The 7,665-nt window shown below is 40.3% G+C and overlaps 1 long non-coding RNA gene across 1 annotated transcript in view; it reads right to left on the bottom strand.

Annotated features, from left to right (window-relative positions):
* The window catches only part of LOC107183197, a 15,728-nt gene extending 8,675 nt beyond the window's left edge, over nucleotides 1-7,053 (bottom strand). The window contains exon 1 of the long non-coding RNA XR_001513987.1: nucleotides 7,044-7,053. This is a non-coding gene — a long non-coding RNA (uncharacterized LOC107183197). The remainder of the gene's footprint in view (nucleotides 1-7,043) is intronic.
* Between the last annotated feature and the right edge of the window lie 612 nt (nucleotides 7,054-7,665).

Raw genomic sequence — 7,665 nt, 5'->3', positions numbered from 1 at the left:
ATTTGCTTTGGTTTGCTGAACCTAGTTCATAGGACCTTTCAAATACAGACACTCACCTGCGGTTGAGTTGCAGGTGGAGGTGTGGACTTGTGGAAACTTGGGAGAGGAGAGGTGGCTTTGAGTCTGGCGCTGAGTCATACCTGCCTTGCAGGACCTAGGAAGCCATTTTCTCCTGAAGAAGTAGCCCCTCCATGCAGTCTCCAGGCAACCAATACAGCTACACTCAAACTACACTCTGAGTGGTACAAAGGATACAAAACAAAATCTGAATAGTCCCTGAGAGCTCACAGGGACTGACCTAAAACAGAGGCCTTCAGTCTCAGCAACAGTAAACTGAGAAGCAGCAAACAGTACAGAAGAGTGGGATCTTAAACCAGCCAAAGGAAAGACACTTCACTTTTTCATTTTTATTTTTATCTTATTTTATTTTATTACTATTTTGTTATCTTTTTTCTTTTTTCTTTATTTACCTTTTTTGTTTGTTTCTTTATTTCCTATTTTTTCACTTTTTTATCATTCTATTTTTTTATTTTATCTTATATTTTAATTAATGTTTTCAATTTATTATTATTATTATTATTATTATTATTATTCTCTTTCTCTTTCTTTTTATCCACTCATCCTCTTTCTTCTTCCTCTATACTGAACTGAGGTCCTCCCCATATGCATCCAATTCCTTAACCTTACTTTCTGAATATAAGATTCTGCCCCCACACTAATTACTGGGTATTTGGTGTTTATATATATATTTCCTTTTCTTCCTTTTTCTTCTTTTTCTTTAATCTTATAACATTTTCTAATATCTTGGATATGATTTGTGCTCTTTTCTCTCCCCTAATTCTCTTTTCTCTGGTGGTCACTTATATTGGGGAAATTTGTGTCATGAGTACATTTGTGTTTTGTTTTCTTTGTCTTGTTGAGGTGAATTTTATCCCATTTGGCCAATGAGGTAGAGAGCAAGCCACATAACCAGACACCCAGAGAGGAGACTCCATCTACAAACAGGTCATTAACACTCCAGACCCATCTACAGAGACAGGAAGAAGGTGGCAGTGAGGGAGAGAGTGTAAGTGAATGAGGTAGCAAAAGAGGAGTGTGCCCTGGGCTAAAGTGTTGGTCCAGGCAGAGGGGAGTGTGCTCTAGGACTCACAGGAGCCTGTGCCTGGGATGACTGGAGTCTTGGTTACTGTGGGACTGCAGCTGAAGCCGCAGGTACCTGGCAGGGGTGTTTGTAGAGTAGATTCCTGGGTGTTATTTGTGGGCACCCCGGGTAGAGGTGAGGCTGGGTTCCCAGTCACAGCAGCTCTCCCCTTCAAAGAGATGTGGCCTCTGTGGAAGAGCCAGCCTCTCCGGGACTGTTTGCAATGGTAGCAGCGGCTGCCTGTTTCTCTGGTGGTCACTTATATTGGGGAAATTTGTGTCATGAGTACATTTGTGTTTTGTTTTCTTTGTCTTGTTGAGGTGAATTTTATCCCATTTGGCCAATGAGGTAGAGAGCAAGCCACATAACCAGACACCCAGAGAGGAGACTCCATCTACAAACAGGTCATTAACACTCCAGACCCATCTACAGAGACAGGAAGAAGGTGGCAGTGAGGGAGAGAGTGTAAGTGAATGAGGTAGCAAAAGAGGAGTGTGCCCTGGGCTAAAGTGTTGGTCCAGGCAGAGGGGAGTGTGCTCTAGGACTCACAGGAGCCTGTGCCTGGGATGACTGGAGTCTTGGTTACTGTGGGACTGCAGCTGAAGCCGCAGGTACCTGGCAGGGGTGTTTGTAGAGTCCTGGGTGTTGTCTGAGGGCACCCTGTGTAGGTGACACTGGGTTCCCAGTCACAGCAGCTCTCCCCTTCAAAGAGATGTGGCCTCTGCAGCAGAGCCTGCACTCCCAGAGAGATTACATCAGTAGCAGAGGCTGCCTGGCTATGCGAGCCTGGTCTGCCAGCTCCCAAGGTCCTGCAAGATTGAGCTGTCCCTCCATCACACACACACACACACACACAAACCACCCACACACACACACACACACACACACACACACACACCCCACACCCACACACTCCTCTTTTACTCCCTCATTCATCTGCGAAAAATGGCAGTTTTATGTCTTCTTTTCCAATTTGGATACCTGTTAGTTCTTCCTCTTGTCCAATTGCCATGGCTAGCACTTCCAGAACAATGTTGAACATGAGTGGTGAAAGTGGGCATCACTGTCTCATTCCTGTTCTTAGGTTAAATGGGTTTAGATTTTGCCCATTGAGTATGATGTTGGCTGTAGGTTTGTCATATATGGCTTTTATTCTGTAGATTTGTCATATAAGGCTTTTATTATGTTGACATATGATCCCTCTATTTCAACTTTGCTAAGAGTTTTTATCAAGAAAGGATGGTGGATTTTGTCAATAGCTTTTTCTGCCTCAATTGATATGACTAGGTGATTTTTATCTCTCCAGTTGTTTATGTGATGTGTCATGTTTATTGATTTGCAGAAAATGTACCATCCTTGCATCCCTGGGATAAATCCTATTTGATCATGGTGTATGATCTTTCTGATGTACTGCTGGATCCGATTTGCTAAGAGTTTGTTGAGGATTTTAGCATCTATGTTCATGAGGGATATTAGCTTGTAGTTCACTTTCATTGTGTTATCTTTAGGTGGTTTTGTTATTAGGTAATTCTGGTTTCACAGAATGAGCTTGGAAGTATTCCTTCCTCTTTAGGTTTTTAGAATAGTCTGAGAAGGATAGAATTTAGTTCTTTGAATGTTTGGTAAAAGTCCCCTGTGCAACTGTCTGGCTGCAGGCTTTTGTTTGCTGGAAGTTTTTTGATGACTGCCTCAATTTCCTCCATAGTCATCAGCCTACTGAGATTTTTAGATTCATCCGGATTGGGTTTTGGAAGCTTGTATTTTTCTAGAAATATGTCCGTTTCTTTCAGGTTGTCTAGTTTGTTGCAATAGAGTTGTTCATAGTATATTTAAACAATCCATTGTATTTCTGTGGGGTCGGTTGTTACGTCACTTGTTTCATTTCTGATTTTGATTATTTGGGTCCTCTCTCTCTGCTCCTTGATGAGCCTGGCTAGAGGTTCATCAATCTTGTTGATCCTTTCAAAGAATCAGCTATTGGTTTCATTGATCTTTTATATTTTTTGTTTTGTTTTTGTTTTTGTCTTTATGTCATTTATTTCTGCTCTGATCTTTATGATCTCTTTCCTTCTGTTCACTCTGGGTTTTTGTTGTCATTATCTTTGTAATTCTTTAAGTTATAGGATTAGATGATTTATTAAAATTTTTTCTTGCTTTTTGAGGTAGGCCTGTAGAGCTATAATCTTCCCTCTCAGGACTGCTTACACTGTGTAGCATAGATTTTGAGTTATTGTGTCTTCAATGTCATTCATTTCCAGGATGTTTTCAATTTCCTCTTTGATCTCTTTTGTAACCCAATTATTGTTTAGTAGCATGCTATTCAGCTTCCAAGTGTTGGAATGGTTTTGGTGGTTGTTGTTGTTTTTGTAGTTTATTTCTAATATTATGCGATTGTATTCTGAGAAGATGCTTGATACGATTTCAATCTTCTTGAATTTGAGAGACTTTGCCTGTGTCCCAATATGTGGTCTATCTTTTAAAATGTCCCATGTGCACTTGAGAAGAACATATATTCAATGGCTTTGGGGTGAAATGTTCTGAAGATGTCAATTAGGTCCATCTGATCTAGTGAGTTATTTAGGATTTCTGTTTCTTTGCTGATTTTTTGTCTAGAGAATTTATCCAATGATGTCTATGGCTAATAATGTCCCCTACTATGATTGTATTGTGTTCTATCTCTCCCTTGATATCTTCCAGAAGTTTTTGTATTATTTGGGTGCTCCTGTATTAGATGGATATAGGTTCACCAAAGTTATATCCTCTTGTTGTATTGATGCTTTTAGTATTATGAAGTGGCCTTCCTTATCTCTTGTTATGGTATTCACTTTTGAGGTATATTTTTTCAGATATAAGTGTTGCTACCCTAGCTTCTTTTTCATTTCCATTTGGCTGTATTTTTTTTTCACCCCTTCACTTTCAGTTTCTGTTAGTCTCTTGTTCAGAGGTGGATCTCTTTTAGACAGTATTATATGGGTTATGTTATCTTATCCATTCAGCCACTCTCTGTCTTTTGATTGGAGCATTTAGTCCATTTATGTTTATGGTTATTATTGATAAGTACTTGTTTGTAGCCATTTTTATTCTTTATTTCTGTATTCCTTCTTTCCTTTCTATTTCTTCTTCTTACCACAGTCCTTTTAGCATTTTTTGCATTGCTGGCTTGGTGGTGATAAACTCCCTTAACCTTTTTTTTTGTCTGCAAAACTCCTGATTTCCCCTTCAATTTTGAATGATAGGCTTGCTGGATATAGTATTCTTGGATTCAGTCTCTTGCTTTGCATCACTTTGCATACTTCATTCCATTCCCTTCTGTTCTGGTTTGTTTCTCTTCAGAAATCATTTGGTAAACTAATGGGAGAATCTTCTTTGGTCTCTCTCTCTCGCTCTCTGCCTTTAAAATTCTCTCTTTGTTGTTAACGTTTGCCATTGTAATTATGATGTGTCTTAGTGTGAGTCTTTTTGTGTTTATCTTGTTTGGGACTCTCTGTGCTTTTGTAACTTTTTTCTTTCCCAAATCAGGGAAGTTTTCTGTCATTATTTCTTCAAATACGTTCTCTAATCCTTGCTGCTCTTCTTGTCCTTATGGCACCCCTACTATATGTATGTCACTTCATTTCATGTTGCCCCAAGTCCCCTTAGGTTTTCCTCCTGCTTTCTAATTTTTTTCTTCAATTGCTGTTCAGCTTGGGCTTTTCTCTACCCTATATTCTAGCTCACTGATTCTGTCCTCTGCTTCTCCTAGTCTACTATTGAAACCTCCCATCATGGTTTTTATTTTAGGTATATTGCTTTTGATTCCCCCTAGATTCTTATATAGGTTGTTGATTTTCTTGTCCATCCAGTTTATGAACTGTATGACCATTACTCTGAATTCTTTTTCTGATATATTGCATACCTCGTTTTCATTTAGTTCCTTTTTTGGGGTGAGTCCTCCTTTTCTTTCTTTTAGGGGTTGCTTCTTTGTCTCCCTATTTTTGCTATTGCTGAAGGGTTCAGGCGCCAAGTTGCATAAGGCTTGAACTGCAGTGGTGGACTTAGCGAGAGCCTCAGGCACCCCAAGAGTCGTGGGTGAGCTCAGGGGCTGGGTGGCACATCTGCTGTGGGTTGGTGGGAGCTCCACAGATGCCTAGAGTCAGTCTCAGGCTCAGGGACTGGGTGCTGCAGCCGCTGTGCATGCTAACACTGAAATGCGGACTTGGGGGGTCAGATGGCATGGCCATTGCAGGTCGGCAGGAGCCCTGTTTATGCTGACTGTCCAGGGCTGGTTCAAGGAGCCAGGTGATGAGGCCACCATAGCCATTAGTCAAGGGCAACCTTGGGATGCTTGGGAGCTGTGCCACTGAAGCAAGTTGGTGGGAGGGGAACTCACTCCAGGACTCACAGGAGCCTGAGGCCAGGATGGCTGGAATCAGTGTCTGTGAATCTTCAGTTGAGATAGGAGGTCTTTGTCTAGTGAGGCTGTTGTATCTTGGTTTGCATCTGAGTCCAGACTGTGTGGTGGTGAGGCTGTGCTCCTAGTCACAGCAGCTCTGACCTTCAAGATGGCATGGTTTCTATGCCAGAACTGGCAGGCCAGGAGTTTCAGACATTGCACTAACCTTACATGCAACTGTAGTGGGGGCTACCCACCTAAGACAGCCTGTTTCACCAGCCCCTGGAAAACCTGCAGGATCTGTCACACACACACACCATATGTCCACACACTCTCCTTTTGCTCTCTCATTCTCTCACACTCTCCCCCTCACTGCCATCCTGCTGGCTGCCATTATAGGAAATCTGTGGCAGTTTCATTTTTTTAATTTTTTGAGGAAAATCCATAGTTTTTTTCAACAGTGGCTGAAGCATTATTAATTTTCACCAATACTACAGGAGAGTTTCTTGTATTCCACATCCTTGCTACCACTTGTTATTTGCTGATTTATTAGTGGTAGCCCTTCTTTCAGGTTTGAGTTGATATTTCATTGTATTTTTATTTGCATCACTCTGATGATTAGTGATGTTGAGCATTTCTTCATATTTTTATTGGCCATCTGTATATCCTCTTTGGAGAAGTATTTAGGTGCTTTTCCCATTTTTTTTATTTTATTATTTATTTAATCCTCACCCAAGGATATTTTTTCCATTGTTTTTAGAGAGAGTGGAAGAGAGAGGAAAAGACAGAAAGAAATATTGATGTGAGAGAAACACACGTGCCTCCTGCACATGCCCTTTCCAGGGCCTGGGCTGGGGAAGAGCCTGCAACTGAGGTATGTGCCCTTGCCTGGAATTGAACCTGAAACCCTTTGGTCCACAGGCCAACACTCTATTCATTGATCTAAATGGGCTAGGGTCTTTTGCCCATTTTTTAATAGGCAGATATGTCTTCCCTGTGTTGATTTATATAATTTCTTTATATATTTTTAAAATTAACCCCTTATCAGATGTATCATTGGAAAATATGTTCTCCCATAGAGTGGGTTCCCTTTACATTTTGTTGATTTTTTTTCCTTTGCTGTGAAGAAGCTTATTAGTTTGATACAGTCTCATCTGTTTATATTTTCCATTGTTTCCCTTCCCCTGGTACCGTGGTCAGCAAACTGTGACTTGCGAGCCACATGCAGCTCTTTGGCCCTTTGAGTGTGGCTCTTCCACAAAATACCATGTGCGAGCGCGCACATACAGTGCGATTGAAAGTTCCTGGCCCATGTGTAGAAGTCAGTATTTTGTGGAAGAGCCGGTATTTTGTGGACGAGATACACTCAAGGGGCCAAAGAGCCACATGTGGCTCGCGAGCTGCGGTTTGCCGAGCTGCAGTTTGCTGACCACTGCCCTAGTAGATACATCAGCAAAAATATTGCTATGAGAAATGTCTGAGATTTTACTGCTTGTGTTTTTTTTTCTAGGATTTTTATAGTTTTGTTACTTTTTTCAAGTCTTTTATCCATTTTGAGTTTATTCTTATGTATGGTGTTAGTTGGTGTTCTAGTTTCACTTTTTTGCATATACCTGTCCAAGTTTTTCAACACTGTTTATTGAACAGACTGTATTTATTCCACTGTATGTATTTGCCTCTTTCAAATATTAATTGACCATGAAGACATGGGGCAATTTCTGGGATCTCTGTTTACTTCCATTGATCTATATGCCTGTTCTTATGCCAGTACTACATGATTTTGATTGCAATGTCCTTGTAGTATAGTGTGATAGCAATTATTGTGACACTGATGACTTTGTTTTCCATGCTATGGATTGCTGAGGCTAATCAAAGTCTTTTGTGGTTCCATATAAATTTTTGGAACATTTGTTCTAGACCTGTGAAATATGTCATTGTTATTTTTAAAGGAATTGTGTTGAATCTATACATTGCTTTAGTATGGTCAATACGGACTTTTAATGATATTAATTATTCCTATCCATGAACAAAGTATATGCTTCCACTTATTTGTACTAGTATTTTCCTTAATTCCTTTCTTCAATGTCCTATAGTTTTATGAGTACAAGTCTTTTACCTCCTTGGTTAAATTTATTCCTAGTTCCCTTATTTT

This window comes from Myotis davidii, unplaced genomic scaffold, assembly GCF_000327345.1.
Source record: "Myotis davidii unplaced genomic scaffold, ASM32734v1 scaffold712, whole genome shotgun sequence".
Taxonomy (NCBI): domain Eukaryota; kingdom Metazoa; phylum Chordata; class Mammalia; order Chiroptera; family Vespertilionidae; genus Myotis; species Myotis davidii.
The sequence above is the reverse complement of the archived record's forward strand: the minus strand, read 5'-3'. Positions and strand labels throughout refer to the sequence as shown.